The 26602-nt window shown below is 37.6% G+C and overlaps 1 protein-coding gene and 1 pseudogene across 2 annotated transcripts in view; one reads left to right on the forward strand and one right to left on the reverse strand.

Annotated features, from left to right (window-relative positions):
• The window catches only part of LOC307187808 (uncharacterized protein), a gene marked incomplete at its 5' end in the record, with an annotated part of 610289 nt that overhangs the window by 389257 nt on the left and 194430 nt on the right, over positions 1 to 26602 (forward strand). The window lies entirely within an intron of this gene.
• LOC307187630 (ubiquitin-conjugating enzyme E2 variant 1-like) lies at positions 22305 to 22736 on the reverse strand (annotated as a pseudogene). Its single transcript has 2 exons — positions 22563 to 22736; positions 22305 to 22436 (listed from the first exon to the last, which is right to left on the reverse strand). The product of its transcript is annotated as a ubiquitin-conjugating enzyme E2 variant 1-like (transcript).

Genomic DNA, 26602 nt, shown 5'->3' on the forward strand with positions numbered 1-26602 from the left:
CCTCTTCTATTCACCAATGAAGACATCTGGTCTTGGACTTTTCTTTGTTGGGAAGTTTTTGAAAACTGATTCAATCTGTTTACTTGTGATGGATCTTCTCAGATGTTTTATTTCTCCTTAAGCCCATTTGGTAGTTCCCATGTTTCTTGGATCTCTTACTTTCCTTAAGCACATTTTATTTTTCTCTCCATTCAAGCTTAAGCCAGTAGAAAGATGTTCTTCCTCTGAAAGTAACTCTAAATGAAAATATGTTAACTAGAGTAAAGCCAGTTTCCTACCAAACTAACTAAATGAGACAAGAAAATGTCTCATTATGTTTTCCATGTTTTGAAACAAAATTTCTAAGGAAAACAGGTGGTAGCCTTGACCTCTCAAAGCCTTTTTTAGACCTAAATTTTTTCTAGAAAGGGGAATTGTTCTGAGATTCTAAGTGAGAACAGTAGTCTAGTATTTTATGCAGTGAACTTTTGGGAGGGAACTCACAATACAATTCTCCAAGTCTTTCTCTTGCTGTGTTGCTTCTCCTACAAATTGCATGTCAGCTTTATATGCATATCCAAACATATTCCTGGAGGAGCAGGAAAGGTGTGTGCGTGCGTGTGTGTGTGTGTGTGTGTGTGTGTAAAAAAGAGGGTAAAGTAGCCACTTCATGATTATTAGTCGCTCTGAAAGGAGGTAGACTTCAGTCAGGATAGTGTTACCCACACCACAAAATGTCTTCTGATTTAACCTACATCTTCATTACTTTCCCTATGCATTTAATACCTCTTTTAATCTGACTCACTTAAATTATCTTTTAGTGTATGCAGTCAGCATAAATAATTATGCTTATGCATTCAGAGGAAAAAGGAGATATCTGCCGAGACACACACACACACATAAATACACACCAGCTGCTTCTCCAAGTTTATTTATTCAGGAAATATTGATTGAACACCTACTATGTGTCATGTACGTATCATGTTGAACTTCGAAAACGAAGTATGAACGAAACAGATATGTTTGTCAAAGATTCAGGTCATGATTCCTTTTGTTAAAGATCCAGTTCATGCGAATCCTGCTTTTATCATGTGCAGAGTTCAATAGTGCAGTTGAACAAAACAGCTGAGGGCTCACGTACCAGTGGAAGTTAAATGGTAATTCAGAAATGACCCCCAAGCTTCTGCTGCCCAGGAAACAGTTAATGGCGTTACCCAGGAAGTATCATGACACCATACAAAGGGGCATCTGTTTGCAACTCTAACCTCGACAAAGAAGCAATTCTTCTTGCCAAAGGGAGTAGAATAAATTCCCTTCCTTTTGCCCCAGGGTGCCCCACACCACTGATCCGGCAGAGAACGCTGAATGCTCACAATAGACAGAAGGCTGCAGGGTCAACCAAACCAACAAGAGCCACAACGGGGGTTAACGAGGAAAGCAGGAAGCCAACACTTTGCTGAGCATATTGGGGGGGAGCAAAACCTTGAAGCCATTGATCGAAGCTGTATCCAGCACAGTCGCAACAGCCAAGAGTGAGATAATCTACCAACACCTCGGAGTTCAGAAATGAGGAAGCAGCCAATCTCAGGACAGACAGCCTGGGGGAAGAAAAGTGGCCCTGGCTCCAGAAAAGAGGCTCAGCAGAGCCAGGGCCGGACAAGCCTGTTCTTACTTTAGCGGTGTGGAATTGTGGCTAGACCTGGGATTGAATTCCAGCTCTGTTGCTATCCTGCTGTGACATTGTGTAAGTCCCTGAACCTCTCTGAAGCTTAGCTTTTTTGCCTGGAAAACAAGTTTCCAAGATTGCAAGAATGAGAGAAACTGAATGTAAAGTAGGCATTCAGTCAATGGCAGCGACTTTTATTTTGAAGTGTGTATTCAGTCCTTACACATGAATCCCTTGATAGTCTTCTTAAAGTTCCAACATGTCCTTTGCTGTTAAAAGTTTGGTGTCAGAGGAGGATTGCTGCCTTAGAGATGACTCTTCAACGGCTCATCTGTCCTAAATGTGGTACGCCTGATGATGCCCTTAGTCCATAGTACTTACATATTTCTCTGTCTCCCTCACATCTCTTGCCTTCTGTCCTCTCCATACTAGACACTGTTTGGAGTCAGACGCATGCCTCGTTCCTATTTGTCCCTAGTGACTGTCATAGTTTTTATACATGGTAGGTACACAGTAAAATTTAACCCTATGGATGCCTCTTTTTCATCACTTCGTACCACATTTTCATGCATTTTTGGCTTGAAAAGTCAGGTCAGAAGAAAAGTGAAGTATTGTAGAGGTGCATGAATATGGATATTTCTGTGCCTATGTCTGTGTCTGTGTGTAGAAAATGAGATACCACCTCACGTTCATTAATAGCTAGATGTCTCCACATGCCAAGGATTTGTGGAAAATGCCTTGCCTATTTATTGAAGGGAATACTTACAAATGGGACTTTTAAAAATGTTTATATATATAGATGTTAACAATAGTAAAATTATATGAAGAAGACTCCCCTGCTGGGCTTCAAAAATAAAATCCAGTCAATTTGATCTGTGTAACTATTTGCGTATTTATGTCTTGAAAAGTATTTAATACAAGAAGGTCTAAAAACATGAGGATTCAAAACAGCAGGCAGTTGTGTGTCCAGTTGTCCAACTGTGGCCAGTGTGGACATTAACCAAAGTGCCTCATTTGCTATTCATTGTTGCTAATTTTAGTCTTCAGGTTCACATATAGCAGTTTTTAAACCCTGAAAATTCCATGAGCTCTTTTGTTAAAACCCAGCCTCGCCCATATGATCTCACTGTTAATTCTTTTTTAATAAGTAGCTTCATTCCAGCATCCCAGAACCTGTTTGAGCTGGCCAACATTAAAAGATAGAAACTGTGGAAAGAGCAGCAACATCTCCCTGGAATCACAGAATCGTCAAGCCTCTGAAATGAAAGAGCTTTAGAAGTCTGCAGGCTCAGCTTCCCTCCCCATGCTCCAACATCCTACCAGGTTATTTACAGGAGATGCTGCAGGCCCAACCTCCTTATTGGTATTCCCGTTTGCTGAGCTGAGCCTGTGTCCAGTGTCGCGGGTCTATGCTTGAGTCTCCTTGAAACCATAAGAATTAAAGTATCAACACTATTTTAGTAACCAAAAGCTATGTGTGCCACTGCTGCCGTTGCCCTGGTGGGAGTTCATCGGTTGGTTCCATCTAGTCCCTCCTTATCCAGGTAATGAACTGGGTAATGACCACTCGCAGCTATCCAAAGTCCAAACATGCATTCTTGGGGGCTAATGAGTGATTACCCTGGGTCACTGAAATGGGTGCTGTCTGCACCCAGGACATCTGTGGGGCTGATGGGCAAAGTCTTGGGTATCACTCCTGCTGGATGGTAAACAGGTGACACATGGGCTGGTTACTTGAATGCCCTCCTGAAAGGGCAGTAGAGTGTTGGTCAAGAGTGTGGCCTCTGAAGTCAGGTTGGCTGGTTGACATCCTGGCTTCAGCACTTTTTAGTTGTGTGATCTTGGACCTGTCACTTTTTGTCCCTCTGTTTCCCCTTTCATAAAATAGAAATAATAATAATAATAGTACTTATTATAGGATTCCTGTGAGGATTAAGTGAATGCATACTCATCACACACTTAGACTGAATGGCATTCAGGGGATACTTAATAAGAGTATTGGCTGTATTAACCTCATCAAATGGAACCGAACAGAACAAACTTTATAGCTCCTTATTACCAACTTCTGCTCTGCTGATCAGCTCTGATGCTGGCTGGTCAAGCTGAACTCTGAGATCAGACCCTGTGAAATCTTTTCCAGTCTTTCTGTTTCCCACCTCTCCCAGCCCAGGAATGAGTTAAAAGTGGGAGCTAAAAACTTAACTCTGCAAGGCTGCATCAGAATTTTCTCTCTTCTATCTAGACCCTGGACCAACTCCTTTTTTTTTTTTTTTTTTTAAACTTATGACTTTGTCATTTTGACTCTCAGGTTCTGTAATGACCCCTTTAATATTCTTCCTACCCCAAGTAACTACCTACTAAATTAGCAATCAGTGCCTCTGTCTAATTGGGCAAGATAGAGAAGGCCTCTGTAATAGAATTAGTGAACAAATTCCGTGAGTAAAGGGAGTCAAAGGGAATTGATTAATATGCTTGGAAACAGTATTCTGTCATGTAAATCTGGAACTATACTTCTTACCCAGAGATTTATACTAATATTGTGTTCAAGCCTACTTAATACTAAACAATTTTTATCACTCAAAGAGATACACAAATCCCATTTGAATGCTGGCAAAAATGATTGGCCATACATGTTTTTAAGTTAGAGCAAGAAGGTTAATAAGACGTCTTAGCTCTGTAATCTAGACTCTCAACTTAACATTCAAGCCTAAGGCAAGCTGGTGCATATTGTGATCCATAATATAACTGAGGAGAGTAGAAATTATAAACTCAATGAAAGAAGGTGAGCGTTCAAGAATTCAGAAAAGAAATAAAAATAAAGAAATATTCCATGCATGTGACCTGACCAAATCACTGTCTTTTGTTTCTTAACCACAAACAACACTGACTAAATTTGATTATGCAGTCTTAAAAAACAATAACTTAGGTCTTGAAAATCAACATATTGTGACGTATATAGAAATTATGGAATCACATGGAAATAAAATACCACCTTAGCAAGGGAGCTTAGAAAATATATTTTGGATACTGGAAATTTTATTTTGGGATGAGAACAGGAGAATACACTTAAAATTGTTTATTGACAGTTGGTAAATCATTTTTTTTCCCGTTTTTCTCTGTGTGGTACAGATGGGAAACTAACATCTTCCAAATTCTTTTCTCAGTTATACATATGTGTAAATTAGCCTGTGCAAATTACACATTTTTGTGTGTGTGCTTTATTAAATCCTGTCAGAGCTGTTATTAGGACTGATTTTATATTGTCTAGTACTTATGAAAATTGACAATGTAGTTTGTTAGTCGCTCCAAAAGACTTTTAAGTATCTGAGCAAATGCTAGCAAGCTAATAAAAATATGTGAGTGCATAAATATCCATGCCCACACTTCATGAACATTTTCTTTCATATAAATACAGTATTCAACTTAAAAGAGTCAAAATATTCTCTCTATTGGGCCAGCCACACTGGAGCTCCTCTTCCCCTGATAACACAATGGTCTCACCATTAGTTTATATGTTAGACAGTCTAGTGGATTCAAATAACCCTACTTTTGTCTTCACTTCTCATTCCATGGACACCGTATAGATTTATGTGAGGGAAGAATGTTAGGCTCTCCAGGACAGTAAAGGTATCCAGAATGAAAACCACTTCATACTCTTCCTCCTGCCCATAATTTCCGCATTCAAATGGTGTCTTCTCACCCTCTCCAGGTTAGAATAGAGCCCAGTTTCAATCTGAGAAGTTAATCCTTCAGAGGTCTTCCCCGTGGTTCAATGCTTGGGTCTAATCCCACAATGGATCCACGGAGGCTTTATGACAAAGAGCAAAAACAAGCAAAGTAAACACAACAAATTTAAGTATAAAGCTCATTGTTGAATAGAGAAATTTCCAGGGTCTGACATTTTTCGTTTAGAATTGCATTTTTCGTGAGAAGTATTAACAACTTTTTCAATCCTCTTTTGTATGCATTTCCCTTAAAATTCTAAAGAATCTAAATTTAAACCACTATGGTATTAAGGAAGAAGAATTATACTTCAGTGTATTGTGCTTCAAGCATGTAATTGGAAAGAAAAAGGCATCAGAAATGAGAATAAGGACAAGGCATTGAGACACTGAATTGGCATATTTAAAGGTTGTGATTTATACTGGATTAGCCATCTTAAGGCTTACTGTTGGTGCCACAAAGGGAAATTGATTATAGTGTATTATCTATACAGAACTTAACCACATTCACTTAATAAATACTCAATTTGGCACTTCCCTAATAGATGTGTCTGGATTTTAGAGAGGGATGAAAACCTAAAGGGACCCATGGGTCTTTTCTCTAATACCTTAGAGAAAAATAAGTTTCAATAAATACTTACTGAGAACTTATGTTTGATAAGTATGCCGCTGGGTGCCGGAGATGCTTTGGTGAAGATAGGGCTCACTCTCTAGTGAGGGAGACAATAAGGAAAGAGGCAACTCAGAATGAGTGTAATAAAGGTTTATGATAGAGGAGAAAATAGTTTTTCAACTGGATGGAAGGTGGTACCATTCTCTGAGATAGGCAAAGTTGGAAGACAGAAGAGGGCTGAGAGGGTGTTGGAGGAAGTTATGTTCAGTTTGGAACCTGTCCTTTGAGATACTTGTGTTATATTCGAATGGAGAAATCCGGTGGACAGCTGAGTTTGTGAATTTTGAAGCTCGAGAGAGATTTGGGCTGGAGAATAAAATCTGGGGAATTGTCCGCTTTTGATCATTGAAACATCAGGACTGGCTGAGATCAACAGGGGAGAGTATGCAGAGAGGAAAAAGCAGAGAGCCCAGGGAAGAAAACTTAAGGGTCACGAATATTTAAGGAGTGGGCTGGGGTATAGAAGCCTGCACAACAGCCTGAGAGGGGGCAGTATCAATGCTGAAAGATGTATGTGTCCACAGAAAAAGGGAGCAGGGGTCATTTTGATGAGTTATTTAGTCATCCATTACCAAAATGTTTAAGAAAGACCATATTCTTGGAATTCAGATAAAATCTTATCAGTTAACTTTATTTTCTAATGTGAAAATATATGACATTATAATTCATTTACCAGGAGTTATAACCAAGGAACAAATAACAAGGTTTTTTGATCCTTCCTGAATATTAATGGTCAGGGCATTTATCAATGAACAGCAAATTAAATTAGTGTGGTATACTTTATAAGAATGTGTAATATAAGGATAGGTAAGCATGTATTTGATTACTTTGAAACTGGTATGATTCCCTCAGCTAATTGGTTAAGGTATTTGATGATTCATCCATGCCCTATCCTTTCCTTGTTCTTTAAAGAATCAGCACACGAACTCTGTTCATTTATCTTAATTAGCATATCTGAAACCAGTAGAATTAGAAGGTTCATTCCTACCAACATAAAGAAGCAATTTCTAACAATAAGTTCTATCAAAACAAAAAAGCCGTACTATGAAGTTTCCTATTCTTTCCATAAATTGGTGACTATTTATTGGGTACGTACTGTGTGCCTGGAACTATTGTAGCTTCTGGAGATAAGGCTGTGAGCAAGCCAAAGAATGCCTCTGAACATGTAAGACTTACATTCTAACTGAGGAGACAGAATTTGAATACATTTTAAGAATTAAACATACAAGAACTATCAAGTACTAATGAATGCTATTTAAAGACTAAAAGAGAATGCTGTGATCATACATATCATGATAGATGATGGTAGGAAGATTCCTCCAGAAGTAGATAAATTGATGATTTAGGAGAGAGGAAGTTTATCTGTGAGTGAAGTTTTGAGAAAATTAGAGGGGGTTGGATCGAGAACTAAAATTGAGGGATTGGCCTTTGACAGACCGTCCTTATCACAGTAACAAAAGGGAAGGATTGTTCATGAGAAGAGATAATGTGCATCTCTTCTAAACTTCGCTGTCAGAGAACCTGACCTAGGTATTTTCACCACGGGAATCAGCAAATGATAAAAATCAAGGCTTTTATTTTTCATGGACTCCTGTTTGGGAAACATTTACCAGCACATCACTGGCAAAGTGTATGACTAGGCTGACGTATTTCATGATAGGAAGATAAGCCATTTCCTGGCTGACGATAGCTATTTACTCCTAAGAAATATGAAGTAAGGTCATCACCTGAATGTTATATAGATTTGAGGCATTTAAATAAAATCTGAATGGCTGCTGCCACAGGATGCTATATAGATTTAGGTATCTGACCGGAGTTTGAACTAGATGATCCCAAAAGTCCTACCCAGCGCTAAGAATATATGATAATATTACAAAACTGATTGCTAAGGAGCAACAAATTCTAATTTACTTTTATCTTTTTGAACTAGTTTTCCCAGATTTTTGCCCAGAGTTATAGATGTAAATATAAGAATCACTTGTCATTTTTCTTTTTGAGTTAATTTTTATCACTACTATTCAGTTGTTAATGTTTCACTTTAAAAAGTCCATAATTCTGTGATTTAGAAATTGATTGCACTTTGGAAAAACAAAAGAACTAAATCAGAGGTGGAGACAAAAGGTATATCTGAATGGATGAAATTGTGGAACTGGTATAAAAGCTTTAATTAGAAAATATCCTGGGCTATTTCCTGTATTATTTGTTTCTAATTTTTAAAGGTATTTTAGTTTTTGGCCTTTCTCAACAGTTGTTCTGTTATGCTTCTTTGACTCAAGGTTGCAATACAAGTACTACAAGGTAGTTCAATATGTGTAGTTATACGGAAGCCTTTTGGCAAGTGACCAGTCAGCTGAAAACTTCAACTTTGAAATCTTACTAGATAAAAGCATTGAAAAAAATCTTTTTAATTTAATTTTTATTGAGGTATAGTTGATGTATAATATTATATGTCTCAGGTGTACAACACAGTGATTCACAATTTTTTAGTTATACCCCATTTATAGTTATTACAAAATATTGGCTACATTCCCTGTGCTGTATGATATATCCTTGTAGCTTATTTATTTTATACATAGAAGTTTGTACTTCTTGATCCCCATCCCTATCTTGCTACTTCCACTTTCCATCTTCCCCCTGATAACCACTAGTTTGTTCTTTATATCTGTGACTCTATTTCTGTTTTGTTATATTTACTAGTCTGTTTTATTTTTTAGATTCCACATATAAGTGATATCATACAGTGTTTGTCTGTCTCTGTCTGACTTATTTCACTTAGCAAAATGCCCTCCAAGTCCATCCATGTTGTTGCAAATGGCAAAATATTATTCTTTTTTATAGCCAAGTAGTATTCCATTGTGTATATATACCACATGTACTTTATCCATTCATCTGTCAATAGACATATAGGTTGCTTCCAAGTCCTGGCTCTTATAAATAGTGCTGCAATGAACATTGGGGTGCATGTGTCTTCTTGAATTATAGTTTTCTCCGGGTATATGCCCAGGAGTGGGATTGTTGGGTCATGTGGTAGTTCTATTTTTAGTTTTTTAAGGAACCCCCATACTGTTCTGCATAGTGGCTGTATCAATTTACATTCCCACCAATAGGGCAAGAGGGTTCCCTTTTCTCCACACCCTCTCTAGCATTTATTGTTTATAGATTTTTTTGATGATGGCCATTCTGACGGGTGTGATGTGATACCTCATTGTAGTTTTGATTTACATTTCTCTAATAATTAGTGATGTTGAGCATCTTTTCGTGTGCCTGTTGGCTATCTATATGTCTTCTTTGGAGAAATGTCTATTTAGGTCTTCTGCCCATTTTTTGATTGGGTTTTTTGTTTTTTTGTTATTGAGTTGTATGAGCATTTTTATATTTTAGAAATTAATCCCTTGTCAGTCACATCATTTGCAGATATTTTCTCCAGGTCCGTATGTGGTCTTTTCATTTTGTTTATGGCTTTCTTTGCTCTGCAAAAGCTTATAAGTTTGATTAAGCCCCATTTGTTTATTTTTGCTTTCATTTCTATTGCCTTGGGAGACTGACCTATGAAAACACTGGTACGATTTATGTCAAGAGAATGTTTTGCCTGTGTTCTCTTCTAGGAGTTTTACGGTGTCATGTCTTATATTTAAGTCTTTAAGCCATATAGAGTTTATTGTTGTGTATGGTGTGAGGGAGTGTTCTGACTTCATTGATTTACATGCAGCTGTCCAGCTTTCCCAACATCACTTGCTGAAGAGACTGTCTTTTCACCAATGTATACTCTTGCCTCCTTTGTCAACGATTAATTGACCATAGGTGTGTGGCAACATTTGTTATTTGTATTCTTTTTGATTATAGCCATTCTGACAGACGTGAGGTGATATCTCATTGTGGTTTTAATTTGCATTTCTCTGATGATTAAAAATGTTGAGCATTTTTTTCTTGTGCCTATTGACCATGTGTATCTCTTCCAATAGATATTTGGAAAAATGTCTATTCAGGTGTTCTGTCCATTTGTTTGTTTTTTTGTTTTTTGTTTTTGGTATTGACTTATATGAGCTGTTTATATATTTTGGGTATTAACCATTTATTGGTCATGTCATTTGCAAATATTTTCTCCCATTTAGTAGGTTTGTTTTTTTGTTTGTTGATAGTTTCCTTTGCTGTGCAAAAGCTTTTAAGTTTAGGTCCCATTTGTTTATTTTTGCTTTCGTTTCCTTTGCTTTAAGAGACAGATCCAAAAAAATTGCTACAATTTATGTCAGTGTTCCATCTATGTTTTCTTCTATGCATTTTATGCTTTCTGTTCTTACATTTAGGTCTTTAATCCATTTTTAGTTTATTTTTGTATATGGTATTAGAGAATATTCTAATTTCATTCTTTTACATGTAGCTGTCCAGTTTTCTCAGCACCACTTATTGAAGAGGCTGTCTTTTCTCCAGTGTATATTCTTGCCTCCTTTGTCATAGATTAACTGAACATAAGTGCATGGGTTTATTTCCAGGCTTTCTATCCTATTCCATTGATATGTGTGTGTGTGTGTGTGTGTGTGTGTGTGTGTGTGTGTGTGTGCGCGCGCGCGCGCCAGTACCATACTGTTTTGATGACTGTAGCTTTGTAATACAGTCTGAAGTCAGGGAGCATGATTCCTCCAGCTCCATTTTTCTTTCTCGAGATTGATTTAGTTATTCAGGGTCTTTGTGTTTCCAAACAAATTTTAAAATTTTTTGTTCCAGTTTTGTGAAAATTGCCATTGATAATTTGATAGGGACTGCATTGAATCTGTAGAGTGCTTGGGTAGTATGGTCATTTTAAAAGTACTAAGTCTTCCAATCCATAAACATGGTATGTTTCCATCTGTTTGTGTCCTCTTCAATTTCTTTCATCAGTGTCTTAATAGTTTTCAGAGTACCGGGGTTTTACTTCTTTAGGTAGGTTTATTCCTAGGTATTTTATTCTTTTTGGTGTGATTGTAAATGGGATTGTTTCCTTAATTACTCTTTCTGATAGTTCATTGTTAGTATACAGAATTGGTACAGATTTCTGTATATTAATTTTGTATGCTGCAACTTTACCAAATTCATTAATGAACTCTAGTAATTTTTTTGTGGCATATTTAGGATTTTCTATGTATAGTATCATGTCACCTGCAAACAGTGACAGTTTTACTTCCTTTCCTATTCGGATTCCTTTTATTTCTTTGTCTTTTCTGATTGCTGTGGCTAGGACTTACAATACTATGTTGAATAAAAATGGTGAGAGTGGACATCCTTGTCTTGTTCCTGATCTAAGAGGAAATGCTTTCAACTTTTCACTGTTGAGTATGGTGTTAGTTGTGGGCTCATCATATATGACTTTTATTATGTTGAGATATGTTCCCTCTATACCCACTTTCTGGAAAATTTTTATCATAAATGGATGTTGAATTTTGACAAAAGCTTTTTCTGCATCGATTGAGATGATCATACGATTTATATTCTTTAATTTGTTAATGTGGTATATCACATTGATTTCCAGATATTAAAAATCTTTGCATCCCTGCAATAAATCCCACTTGATCAAGATGTATGATCCTTTTAACGTATTGTTGGATTCAGTTTGCTAATATTTTTTGAGGATTTTTGCATCTATGTTCAATATCAGTGATACCTGCAATTTTCCTTATTGGTAATATCTTTCTCTGGTTTTGGAATCAGGGTGATGGTGGCCTTATACAATGAATTCAGAAGCATTCCTTTCTCTCTAATTTTTTGGAATAGTTTGAGAAGAACAGATGTTAACTCTTCTCCAAATGTTTGATAGAATTTACCTTGGAAGCCATCTGGTCCTGAACTTTTTATTGTTGGGAAGTTTTTTTTTTATTATTGATTCAATTTCATTACTGGTAATTGGTCTGTTCATATTTTCTATTTCTTCCTGGTTCAGTCTTGGGAGATTGTATTTCTAGAAATTTGTCCATTTCTTCATTGACCGGTCAGATGAAAACTTCAACTTTGAAATCTTACTAGATAAAGGCATTGAAATTTCTTCAAAATAAACCATAAGGGAAACTTTAAAAATTGACACTACGTATATTCAAAATTTTGTTCTACTACATTGTGGAATACTTATTTTACATATTATTTCTTCATTACTTTCTAGATGTCTTTGGTTCCTCAGACATTTGCATAAATTGTACAGATGCAGGAGAAAAAAAATGTAAAGTAAAATATTATTTTTACTGGATTGTAGGCAGTGATCCAGTTACTGGAAAGTCTGCCTGTGTTGGGTTCTCTCTTCTTGCCCCACTACCAGCCTATGGTAAAGCCAGAGAAACATCTCTGAAGAGGTTATATTAACTACTCTGTGGTGAAATATTTCTGTAGTCTGATGTGGATTACTTATGTGAGGGCTCTTTTGCAGGGTGACACTAGTGAGTTGATATCTCTCTCAGATCAGCAATAGTTGAGTCTTAGGGCATTTCAGAGATAGGAAATCTCCTCCCTTCTTCTTACAGTGGAGGAAAAATCTTCACTTCTACCCTGGAACCAGAGCCTCAGCTGCTCCTGCTTGTGAATGATGACTAGTAATGATGGTTCCCCAATTCCAGAAGTGAGTGGTACCTAATTCCAATTTTTATCCCAGTTTCAGGAAGCCTGTTTCTCTTGCTCTGAGTCTGGTCTTCCCCAAGAAGGTTATTTTCTGGAAAGAGCCTGTCAGAGAGGGGGAAATTTCCCCCTCTACCCCTTGAGTTCTTGTGGTTGGACTAATAATAAACTGACACAAGACAGGTTAACTGGAGAAAAAGAAACAAATTTTAATTCATGTGCAAGGAAATCTCATGGAAATGGGACCTAAGAAGTGACCTAAGCAGGCAGACTTTATATTTTTTAGACAAAGAAACAGTAAGTAACTGAGGAATTAACAAGACAAAGAAATAGGCTTTGGGTGCTTAATTAGTGAAGAATCTAAACAGAGTTTGGGCTTGGATTTGGGCTTTGAGTAGTAAATTAAAGAAGTAATAAGGTTTGTTTACACAGGCTTCTTGGCCCCAAATTTCCTATCTCTGGTGATAAGGGTATCCTTCTACCTCTAGATGCAGGGGGTATACCTTTCACATGAGAGATTTATTCCCTGCCTTCAGGGAGACGGCGGGGGTGGGGGTGGGGTCCAAGTGTCCCTCTTGCATCAGCTGCTTCTTAAGTAACTTTAATTCAAAATAATCAATATGCCATTGAGACATATTTTGGGGGAAGCCTGCTCTAGGCCCCAACAAGCCCTTGGGATACAGCTGCCCTACATATCATTTGCCCAGCTCCAGATAGAAGGTCTTTTTATTTTGTAAACTAACTGACATTTCATAAACATAGCAATACTCTTTGGCAGGGAAATTTTAAGTTTGTGCAGCATTATTTGGGAAGTGGATTTTGTCACTTGAGCACTTGGAGCTCTCTCTCCTCATAGCTGTTCCTAAGTCAACGATGCAAACCTCGGAAGTTATTACAAGAAACTAACTGTAGCTGTTTGTCTTCCCTCCTACTGTGTGGTTCTCTACTTCATGGAAATGTGAATAATGATGGGTACTGTGGTGTGTAGCTGGTCTGTGTTTTAAGGGACCCGTAACAGCCCGGTAGGTCAGGGAAGAATATTAGTGCAGTTCAGATGAGTTCAAACGATACTTAGTAGAAAGAAGAGCTTGCTGTTCTCTGCTGTGATGGCAAAGGTATCTTGAGAGAAGATTCTATTATTGTGATTTGGCTTTTCAGGCCACAGGGACCTGAATACTTTCCATATTCTAATTGCTTGCAGACTATTTCTAGAATAATTCATGAAGGGAGTGTGTGAATTAATATCTATAAAGGATCTTTCAAAACACAATTTCTGAGGGTCTGGATCCTCCTTTCAGTACCCATTTTTGTCTTACTGTGGCCAGAAAATGTTGGCTTATGCCTCTGTTTACCAACTTCTAGGGAACCACCTTTGTTTTATCAAAATGAAGGATACACTGATGGTGACATTTTCTTTATCTTATCAGAAGGCTTTCACATAACTACAGCATGACTGCTCCCTGGCTGACAGTGATTGCATGAGGCGTTGTGTTGTAAGATAAACCTTGTTTCAGAAAGGTTAAAAGGTGAAAATATGCTGTTTCTGAGAATTGATGAAATAGGTAGTAAGGGGGAATTTTCTGGACTGCCTCATCACATTTACAAATTTGATAAATAGCCTTTGAAAAATTGTTCCTGATAGTTTGTCATTGTTAATGCAATTTGTAGTTTTCAGATGTATGTTTGATCAACTGGAATGAAAAGAGAGAAGGATATGTTATAATCTTTGGGTTTTCTTCATCGTGCATTGGGGCTTAAATCCTCCACGTAGGGTGCACACTTACCATCATCACTGAGGCTACAAAAGAAATTAATTGAGTAAGTGGGAAAATATTCCTTTAAATCTGGGAAGCGATGTTGTCACCCTCTTGTCCCTCAATTACAGTGTGCAAAATCTCATTAGTATTTTATAGAAGATGCTTTTATAGCCCTTTGTATTTCATTAAAGCCCAAAGCAACTTCTGTAATATACTATGGCAGGTCCTGAACTGCTGCTTGAGTTACTCTATGGAAAAGACTGTTGTGGAGGAGCATTAACTCACTGTAGCCCCAGGAGGACCATTCTGTACAGTTTGATGTCTTCAAACTGATGAAGAGTTCTGTCTGCTTGGAATGCCATCCACCTCATTCAAGTGCTTCTCAGCTCTTGTTCTAGAACAGGGTTTCTCAATCTCACTACTACCGACATTTGGGATTAGATGATTCTGTGTCCGTGGGAGCTGTCCAGTGCCCTGTAGGATGTTTGGCAGAATTCCTAGCCACCAGGTGCCAGAAACTTCCTCTCCCCAAAACTGATAATTTAAAATGTCTCCAGGCATTGCCAAATGTCCCCTGGGGCACCAAATCACCCTGGTAGAGAACCATTGTTCTTGAATTCTCTCTTTCAAGGTACAGAGGCCCTGAAAAGACAGGGATCACATGCTTCAAGAATTAGTTCTCATCCATGTTATTATGATGATCTAATGTGAAGCCAAAGGATGAATTAGCCAGAGGTTATATAAAAGCAGTAGAGCAGATGCTTTCAGCGTATGGACTCAGTATTGTAACATGCAGCTACACTATGAGATAATTTAGTATCGGGGGTGAGTTTGAAGACAGCAAGGATGACATATACCTCTCTTCCTCTCACACATTTTCTGTAAAAGAAAATCTCAGACTTTCAGAAGTGTAAGAAAACTGCCAAAAGCACACAAAATCAACTCTATTCAGTGTAGACTTGGTCCTATATTGATTGGAGAGACAGTCAAAAACGTTGAGTTTTTCATAAAGATAAGTAATGAAAACAAAGAAAAATAACAAACTCTGTGGTATGATTCAAATGAAAATGTTATGATAGTAACACTCCTCCACCTCGTTAGTGCTTGGCCCATCCACTTGAAAATATTTGTCACCTAGATGCTTGCCCAGGAGTATATAAATGGCTTATTTTTTTAGTATTCTTTAGTATTTCAACAGTTCAGTATCATAGCCATGGTTGGTTGTGGTTTCCTTTTAAAACAATTATTTTTAAAGTATGTCAAAACAAAAACTGTACTCTTATTTTGCACATTCAGAAAAGAATCTCCAAGAGTTTGCCTCAGAAAAGTAGGCAATGCTCTCCCCAGTGCTGTAGTAGAAAAAACCAAGTACGTTATCTTCAAAGATTAGGGCTCAATTGGCACCGATGTGGAAAGGCATCCTGTCTCACATAGCTTACTGCAATAGCCCACTTATTAGTCTCCTTGCTTCCACCTTACTTCTTAGTGTCTCTTCTCTCCACTGTAACAAACAGAGCAGTCCTGTTGAACATCATGAGATGGTGTAAATCCTCTGCTCAAAGCCCTTCAGTGGCTCCCAGTATTACTTAGAGTAAAAGCTAAAGACTGGAGAATGGTCTGCAAGACCCCACCTCTCTGGTTTCATCTCCTATTGTTCTCCCCCTTGTGCACCCCCTCCCAGCTACCTTGGCCTCCTCAGTGCTCTGAGAACACACCAGCTCTATCTCAGAAATTTTGTGCCTGCTGTTCCTTTGCCTGTGATGCTCTTCCAAGGATATATACATGCATCTCTCCCTCATCTCCTTAAGTCTACTTTAATGTCACCTCTTCAATGAGGCCTCCTCTGACTATCTAAATTTGCTCTCTCACCCCCATCCCCACTCCACTGCCTCTCTCCTTCTTCTCTTTATGTATTGTCATGACATGTATCTTTCTAATATATTAATTCCTTTTTGTTTTGGTCTGTATTCTCCACTCCTCTAAAGAACAAAAATTCAATGAGGCAAGGAATTTTTACTGTTTGATCCTCTGTTATGTCACAAGGTTCTAATAAGGGCTGGTGGTATATGTGTTTATTGAATGGATCTGTAATCATGGAAGCAAGTAATAGATATCATAAGCAACATTTATTTTCAAAGTATAAATTCAAAGATCATGAAGTTTCAAGATTATCCTGGTGCTGAGTTTTTTTGAAAAATGAAGTTTCAAATTATATTGGATGTAGTCTTATGTTTTTTACTATTCTTTTTTAAAAATATTTTTGAAGTATAGTTGATTTACAGATTATATTAGTTTCAGCTATACAACATAGTGATCCAATATTTTTATGGATTATACTCCGTTTAAAGTTACTACTTTAAAATAATGGCTATATTCCCCTCTGCTGTACAATATATCCTTTTGCTTATTTATTTCATACATAGTAGTTTGTATTTCTTAATTCCATACCCCTATCTTGCCACCTTGCTTCCCTCTTGCCACTAGTAACCAATAGTTTGTTCTCTGTATCTGTGAGTCTGTCTCTGTTTTATTATATACGTTCCTTTGTTTTATTTTTTAGATTCCACATATAAGTGATTACATAGAGTATTTGTCTTTCTCTGTCTGACTTATTTCACTAAGCATACTATCCTCTAAGTCTATCCACATTATTGCAAATGGCAGAATTTCATTCTTTTTTATGGCTGAGTAATATTCCATTGTATGTACTTATAGGATGTGGTCTTTTTAAAATCCCTATTGCCTGAAAATACAAAGCAATTAGTTGTGGAAAGGATTAATTTACAAGTCAAAGAATTTCTTATTATGAAATATGAAATTTATTAACTGTTTTTTAAATCATCCTGATTTTGAAGTGGATATAAATTTTGTGGGGAACTGTCAATGATTAGATTATTATAATTTGCCTTGAGTCAAGTTGAGGAAAAAGGGATGGATCTATAATTTGTTTTAACTATTTTAGTTTTTGAAAAACACATTATGAGGATGCGCAACAATATTTCATCTAGGAAATAAATAGACATATTATAATCAAAAGATTTTTTTAAACATCAAGTTAGATAGTAACTCAAGGGATTTTCTGTCAGTGTTTCCAAGTTTTAATTTACATTGTGTGTATTAATCAAGGTTCTTCAGAGAAACAGAACCAACAGGGCGTGTACATATGTATATGTCCCCCATAGTGATATTTATATTTACATTTATAAAGAGATTTATCTTAGAGAATTGGCTCACGCAATTATGGAGGCTGCGAAATCTCAAGAGCTGCAGTCAGCAACTGGAAACCTAGGAGAACCAGTGGTACATCTTCCAGTTAGAAAGCCAGTAGGCTGAAAACAAAAGAAAAATCAGTATCACACAATGGAATATTAGTCAGCCATAATAAAGAACAAAATAATGCCATTGCAGCAACATGGATGGGCCTTGAGATTGTCATACTGAGTGAAGTAAATCAGACACAGAAAGACAAATATCATATGATATCGCTTATATGTGGAATCTAAAAATAGGGTACAAATGAACTTATTTGCAAAACAGAAGTAGAGTCATGGATATAGAAAACAAACTTATAGTTATCAGGGGGTAAGGGGAGGAAGGATAAATTGGGAGATTGGGATTGACATATACACACTACTATATATAAAATAGATAACTAATAAGAACCTGCTGTATAGCACACGGAACTCTACTCAGTAATGTGTAATGGCCTATATGGGGAAATAATCTAAAAAAATAAAAATAAAAGTGTATATATGTATAACTGATTCACTTTGCTGTACACCTGAAACTAACACAACATTGTAAATCAACTATACTCCAATAAAAATTTTTTTAAAAAGAAAAGAGAAACAAACCAGAGTACTAAAAATGAAGAAAAAAGAAAATCAGTTTCAGTTCGAATCCAAAAGCAGGAAAAGATAAAGATCAATGTATCAGCTATAGTCAGGCAGGAGGAATTCCCTGCTACTTGAGAGACAGCCAGACTTTTTGTTTCATTCAGACCTTCAGCTGATTGGATGAGGCCCACCCACATTAGGGAGGGCAATCTGCTTTACTCAGTCTGCAGATTCATTGTTATTCTCATCCAAAAACACCATCACAGACACACCCACAATGTTTTACTAAATATCTGAGCACACTGTAGTCCAGTCAATTTGACATATAAAATGTACCATCACAGTGTGTTCCAAATTTCCTAAGTATTAAAGATTTTTTCTAATAATGATTCTAGAATAAAACTATATATCTTCATTGTCTTCAAAAGGAAAGGTAATACATCGTTTTTTTTTATTGAAGTATAGTTGATTTACAATGTTGTGTTAGTTTCTGCTGTGCAGCAAAGTGATTCAGTTATACATATATATATTCTTTTTCATATTCTTTTCCACTGTGGTTTATTACAGGATATTGAATATAGTTCCCTGTGCTATACAGTAGTACCTTGTCATTTATTTTATATGTAGTAGTTTAATATATTGTTTGTTATGTGAGAGAAATGATGAATATTTCAAAAACTATCTGAGATAATGTCAGAAACTTATATTTTTTAAAATCTCTGTTTTTCTATTGAAACCTTCCATTTAAAGAAGATTGCAAATTCTGAAATACAACTTTAAGAGTGTATTTCTATTTCATTGTGAAAGCAGTATAAATGTAACATTTCTTATGGGAGGGAGCTTCTTTGTTACTAACTTTCATTTCATGTTTTATACAATAATCAAAAGAAAATGAAACAAACTTCAGAACTACTTTTTTAGAGTAGTGACAGTGAAATATGTGAATAATTACAATGGCCCCAAAACAAATATTTTCCCACAGCTTTGATTTTCTCAGAACTACACAAAGCTCAACTTCATCTATGAGCATATTATCTTCAGTGTTTATTCTGTTTGTTCAGTTGATAGAGGTTTTTTTCATGAAATGCCTTGATCGTAGAGTCACTATAAGCTCAGTTAACTTTGCAGAGAAAACTGGGTGCTCATTTTCTTCTCTGTATTGCCCAATAACATACTCAAACAAACATTACAGTGGGGAGAAGAGAGCCCATGACTTGACACTGAAGAGTTCACGTATATGGAGTGGTATTCAAAATACTTAGCAAATGGTAAGACATAAGTACCAATCAATAAGAACACAAGACATAAATGTCACTAAATGGAACCTGCCTAAAGTTCTCAGTGGAATTTTGGAAACTATTGTCACATAAGAAAGCAATGATGTTTACTAACTTAATCATGCCTATACAGATGTTACACTTTCTTTGGTATGTTGTCCCATTTTTGCATTTCAAACTCTAATTTATAGGTCCTAAAGCTTTCTGAGGATGTAATAGTTTGAGTATGATGCTGGCATTGTTATCATGGAAATTGGGACTTTATGAAAATATCCCATACTAAATAATACATCTGAAAATTAAATTTCTCAGAAAGCTTCATTAAAGCATCAATAGATTTTATTGAGAATGGGTCAGGAGAGAGAGAGAGAGAGAGAGAGAGAGAGAGAGAGAGAGTGTGTGTGTGTGTGTGTGTGTGTGTGTGTGTGTGTGTGTGTGTGTGTGTGTATGTTTGGGGCGGGGTGTCTAATAAGGGTACACACGGAAAAAGCACAGCCCTCAGAAACAGAACAACTAGGAAGTGGGAAATATATATACATGAAGAATTAGAAAACTAGATCAAATATGGTGGTTCCTAAGAAGAGGCATAGGAGAATGTTACAGAGCATTGAGGGGAGAAGATCCCTTTGTACTAAGAGACCTCAGAGAAGGCTTCATGGAGAAGGTGGTAGCATAGAATATGAGAGAAGAACAGGGAAAATGAATGATTGATTTGGGATCATCTCATTGTAAGCCATAAATGGTAAACTAAGGCACCTTGCTTGTTAATGTGGGGTATAAAGAAAGTTGAAAGACAGAAAGAGTGCTCTCCCAGGTAGAAAATAATTACATATTGATATAAGAGAAGATAACGCTTATAAAAGATCGAGGTGATGCTTGTTGGAATCAGTCATCTTCTGAAAGAGTAAGTGATGTTATCAGATTACATTTTTTTCTTTTTTTAAATATTAACACACACTTCTTTTTATTATATTAAAATCAGGCAATGGTCTGACAATAAAAAGTCTACTTATGGAATACTGTTATGTTAAACTTTACTTACAGGATGTTAAATCCTTAGAACTAAGGTTTTCCCCAGAAAAAGATTAATGGAAACATCAGGTGCTTTGCAGACTTGATAGTTGCTGCTTTAAAAGGTGGTTTTACACCACAAACACTAAATTTAAAAAAAAAAAAAAAAATCTTAGAACACAATGAATTGCTCTTATTTCGGTATGCGTCCAGCATCTCAGCATTTAGTGGTCCTGAACAGAAAAGTGGAAAACGCAGCCACTGGCCAGGAATTCCGGGGATCTGCCGTGCACGCCAAGTTCTTTCTTATCCCTGCTGAGGACTCAGAGAAGCAGCAGCACTGAAACCAAAGTATGTTCAAGGTTCAAAGAGTTCAAGGTTCTTTATGTTCCAGTTGTCAGATTCCAAACTAGACCCAAATGGATTGCAAGGATGACCAAATGAGAGCCCTGTTTAAAACGTCTTCAATTTTTAAAAGCAAAAGCAATTACAGGAAAAGAAAACAATTCATTCAAAGGAATCGTGTGTGCTTACCAGTGTCTTCTGTGGCCTTTCTCCAAGTTTAACGACCAAGGACTTTGAGAGCTGGCAGGTCTGAGTGACCTTGGTGACTGTTCTTTTCACCTTATCAAAACCTGAGCTAGGGCTTCCCTGGTGGCGCAGTGGTTGAGAGTCTGCCTGCCGATGCAGGGGACGTGGGTTCGTGCCCCGGTCCGGGAAGATCCCGCATGCCGTGGATCGGCTGGGCCCGTGAGCCATGGCCGCTGAGCCTGCGCGTCCGGAGCCTGTGCTCCACAACGGGAGAGGCCACAACAGTGAGAGGCCCGCGTACCGCCAAAAAAAAAAAAAAAACCTGAGCTAAAAAAACGTATCAGCTGATGATGACAGCAGAGGGTGGCAGGGCTGAGAACCCAATATTCATTTCCCAGGCTGGTGGAGAGTAAATAAGTGTGGTTCCAAAACTAAATGAGGGAGGTCAGAGATGCTCTCCAACCTTACCTTATGGCTTCTGGCCAAAGCAAGGAAGTGTCCTGGAAGGTATTGGGTGGTGATGGTGCAAAAAGGGACTTGAGTAGGAAGAAGGAAAAAGCAGCACCCCTCGATTAAGGTGAGGGGAGAAGATATGGGGAAATCCCTGAATTCCTTACCAAAGGCCAATTTCAGAGGGGAGCCGAGGGGGTTACAATCTATGCTTCGGCCAAGGGTGGTAGTGGAGACTGGGAAGAGGATGATGGCTTTTAAGCATTTAAGAGTTAAAGAAAGAAACCAGGAGTGCAGACAAAGCACCCCCCACACACCCAGGAGTAGTCCCACAGGCTGTGACCTGAAACCTTCACATCAACTCTAAGAAGCCACCCCCAGCTGGAGGGCTGTTGCAAGGAGGGAGGAGGCAGGGGGAGGGGAAGGGGGAGAAGGCAGAGACCCCAGGCCATGTAATCAGCAGCAAGGTGATTGCGTGGTGTGTCTTTTGACAGTTGAGTTAGATGTGCCCCGCCGGTTATGATGGGAATCGATTTAAATACACTTTCTTGATCCCAGAAGTTCAGCTATGTGGACAGTGGTTACACTTGACAGGATGATTTGTTATTGCACAACTTATATATTTCAAATGGAAATAGTATCAAAAAATTAGTATCATTTACAGTATCTTACGATAAACTGCCTTTGAATGGGAGTTTCCTTTCCAGTACTTTGAGGTCTACAAGACGTATCTAGAAATTTTTACTACTGTGGAAGATGAAGACGACTGCTTAAGTTGAATGGGGGCTAAGGGAGGGCCTGTGGTTTTTCTTTTTGCTTAATTGCTGTATCACTGTCCTTCAGGAGGCTGAGGGAGTTTCATATTTTCTTTAGACATCATTAGGCGCCGAAGCTCTTGCAGGACAACTTTGATGCTCTGTGAGTTCTGCCATTCTGCTAGCACTGACATGGCTCTTGGGTCCACCACTCCATTAGAACTATTAACTCCATTCATATTAATTTTTGTTACAAATCTTACAAAGGGGGGTGCTTCTGGGTATTTAAGTCCACATTCTATTTTAAGGCTGTGTATTCAGTTTTCATAAACTGTTCTTGGAGGCCCAATTATCATCCCTGTCCATCTTGTAAGTGTCATGTCTTTGTCATCTTCTAGACCCCAGCTAACTGTGCCATCTCCTATTCCTTTCTGGCCTACTTCGAGTTCTTCCAACAGTGGGCAATTGCGAGGGACTTTTACTCCCTAGCCCGTGGTGGCTACCATCTAGCGTCGCTGTCGCTCAAAGGCCGGCCCCTTCTTCACCCCCAGATTACATTCTTTAGTTCTTCCCACTGACTCCCAGTAAGCCCAGCACTGAGAGATACACATGAACAAGATTAGCACCTTGCACAATACCTTGCTCAGGGTGAATAAATATTTTTCAAATACCTATTTTAAGATTAAGACCAAAATCCTTATATTAAGAGCTCAAAAAGGGTCTAATAAATATCTTTCTTTCAAGATACCTAATTGCCTAATTAGTATTCTTAAAAGTCACAAGAATTATCTACTTCAGAATTGTTTCATTAGATATTTGGGTTGTAATTAGAATATAGTTAGATATTATGATCTAGTTAGTTATCTAGAAAAGCCTTTGGGGTGAATCATTTTTTTTTTAACATCTTTATTGGAGTATAATTGCTTTACAGTGTTGTGTTAGTCCCTGCTGTATAACAAAGTGAATCAGCTATATGTATATGTATATCCCCATATCTCTTCCCTCCTGCATCTCCCTCCCTCCCACCCTCCCTATCCCACCCTTCTAGGTGGTCACAAAGCACCGAGCTGATCTCCCTGTGCTATGTGGCTGCTTCCCACTAGCTATCTATTTTACATTTGGTAGTGTATATATGTCCATGCCACAAGGACCTCTGATTAATCAGAAAAATTGTTCCCCTCATTACATTGCTAAAGAAAGATAAAAAATAATGACTGATTATTATAACATTTACTTTTTGCCATTAATCCTAACAGTTAGGTAAATTGGAAGTAGGGTATTACCTAGTTCTGAATTAAGCTTTGCTATTTTATTTATCCATGGAAATTATTGTTTTAATTAAAGATACAACCACAGTAAATAGCAATAAGTGGTCTCAAGACCTACGTAAACTACCAGTTACTAGGATTGCATATATATTAGATACAACTAACATTGGTATTAAAAGAGGAAGGCCTCTAGGACTGTGAATCAAATATTTTTACTTGTTATTAAGATGGTGCCTGCCAACAGGCTGCCCACAAATACCCATTAGAGTTATAAAGCAAGAATTTATCTTAGTTTATTAATGGAAAGTTAATGAGTAGAAAGCATGGCCTCTCTCTCTCCTTCTCCCTGCTTCCTATCCCATTATAAAGCCACGCCTTTTCTTCATTTTCTTTGGAAAAAAATTTTAGTGTTCCAGTTTATCTTCCGTAAGCAGAAGATAACACTTAGAAATGTACTTGTAACATAAAATGGCCAGTTAGTAAGCATGGGGCCACGTCTGGACTAAAAAGCATTTTGATGCAGCCTCCAGAGAAGCTTTTGTCAAAGAATAACAAACATATGAAGTAACCAAAGAGTCCATCCTGAGGTCAATTTGTTGAGAGGTCTATAGACCCAGGATGTCTCAAAGGAGTTGACAGCATCCTGCTTTGGACATACATAAATAACATGCTGGCAAAAGCATTATTGATGAACTGGCACAATTTGATGAAAATAGCAGACCAAAGTGATGAAAGACCAAAGAAGAAAATTAAGGTTTGCCTGTTTTTTAAAACATGGTAATTTTTAAAAAGAATTTATATTTTGACTCTTTTTAAAGGCTGGGCAATTTGACCTGTAATGAATAGTCGCATATTTGTGATTATAGGTCTACAATATGTATTAACAAATTATTAAAAACTGTTTGCCCCCAATACAAAAAAGGGAAAGTTGTAATATATCACTTCCTGAAATTACTTTTGACTGGGTGTCAAGACAAGCAGCTGGAATAGGACCTGATGCTGGAAGTGCATTTTCCCAAGTTGTAGACATACAATAACGTGTAGCATCCTGCCCAGGACTGTGGTCTGGACCTGCCAGATGAACCCCTCTGCACCTTAATGGCCCAGCCCTTGTGTTGAATGCACACAGTGGTCTTCTTGCCTTCGGAGTGCTTTATCACCCTCCATCATTTTCTACAACATGTGAATAAAAATGGCCTCTGTTTGGAAAAGTTAAAGTCAAACTGAGAAATGAACTTGATTCCCAGTCCGCCATAGTATAAGAGAAACTGAGTGGTTTGAAAATACTTTTGTGTTACTTTGACACACTGGCTCTCAACCCTGTCATACTCCAAGCCCCATTTTTATAGCAAATATTTTATGAGACATCTTTATTTGCCTCAGAGAAATTCCAAGATAAACTACCTGCACAGACTATTTAAAGAAATAAATATAATGCTCTGCCTGTAATATAAGGGAAAAATACATAAATGCCCTGGAGTACAACTGCATTGGTGACATAATGAAGTAATCAGACACCTGCATCTATCCAGAGGTAGACTCACTGGAGACTCATAGTGAATGTGGCAGCTACAAAGGCTGACTGATATGGGCGAGTGTATTGGGAACTCAAATGCCTTGTGATGTTTGTTACTTTTCAAAATAGTGAACACTCCTGGCAAATTAAAAAAAAAATTGAACAAAATACAGCATTTCCTCCATTCACACAGCACTTCCATTCCTGATAAATTCAGTATACACTAGAACCATACTAAAAATACTTTGTGTTTTACTCTGTGTAAAAAAGTTAGGTTACAGGCTTCTGTAATTATACCCAGGTGTTTTACCTTCATGCATATGTGAAAACCAGGTAGAATGGGGACTACTCTGTATATTGCAGAGTGTCTAGCGTCCCTGGCCTCCACCTACTAAATGCCGGAGCACCCTCTCCATTTTTATGACAACCAAAACCATCTGCAGAGATTCGCAAAGCACCCGCAAGGGGTGGTACCAATGCCGCTGAGAGCTTTGCCTGGTTCTCAGCATGGCACGTGATCACTCATCACTTCTACCCTACCCCAGTCTTGTTAAAGTCTGAAGTATAGCAATACTGTTAAAGCCTGAAGTATAGCGATACTGACTTCCTATCTATCAGAAAAATTCATACCAAGGGATTTTATAACCTTTGCTAAAAAAAATAAGGAATCACAAAATTATTTTAAAATTCAAGCCTGATCATGTTTCTTCCTTGATCAAAACTTGAGTGGATATTTATTTATTTATTTAATAGTTGATTTACAATGTTGTGTTAATTTCTGCAGTACAGCAAAGTGACTCAGTTATACATATATATATATATACGTATTCTTTTTCATATTCTTTTCCATTATGGTTCATCACAGGATGTTGAATATAGTTCCCTGTGCTATAGAGTAGGACCTTGTTGTTTATCCATCCTTGATCATTTTTTAAATTCAAATAGTTTTTAAGGAGCAGATCCTTTTATTCAAACAAAAATCTTACATGAAAACACAATATATAAAAGAGATAGAAGCAGTTCTGCTCTGCTTAGAACTAGGGAGGGGACCTGGCACCTTACCCACCCAAGCCTCTCCTTAGTAGTGTCTGAGGCAATCCCACAAAACCTTTTATCTAGGGCTCTAAGGAACGCTGTTTGGAAGGCACTGACTTAAAGGATACAGGCTACCAGGCTCTAGCCCCAGAACCCCTCCCTCACAGTTGACACTCACACTATAGCATCCAGCCATACCTACTAGGGGCCATTTACCTCCAAATGTCTGCTGCCCTTTACCTTTGTTTTCACTGCTTCTTCTCCCCTGAACTCATCTTAGTCACCAAGCCTACCCATGTTTTATCAGCTCTCTGGGATGTTTTCCTTCACATCGCTAGGTAGTCAGGCTCTTTATTCGCTGTGTTTCCATCTGTTGTGCCATCCATCATGGGTCTAATAATGACAGCTGGCATTGGTTGATTGCTTGCAATGTACCAGGGCATTTTATAATCTCTTTCTTGTTTTAACACATCTTCCTCATAATAATCCAATGATATAGGTACTAACGGTGTCCCCATTTTATAGATGAGGAAACTGAGGCCCAGAAAAGCTA

The sequence above is a fragment of the Stenella coeruleoalba genome (genome assembly GCF_951394435.1).
Source record: "Stenella coeruleoalba genome assembly, chromosome: 6".
Classification (NCBI taxonomy): Eukaryota; Metazoa; Chordata; class Mammalia; order Artiodactyla; family Delphinidae; genus Stenella; species Stenella coeruleoalba.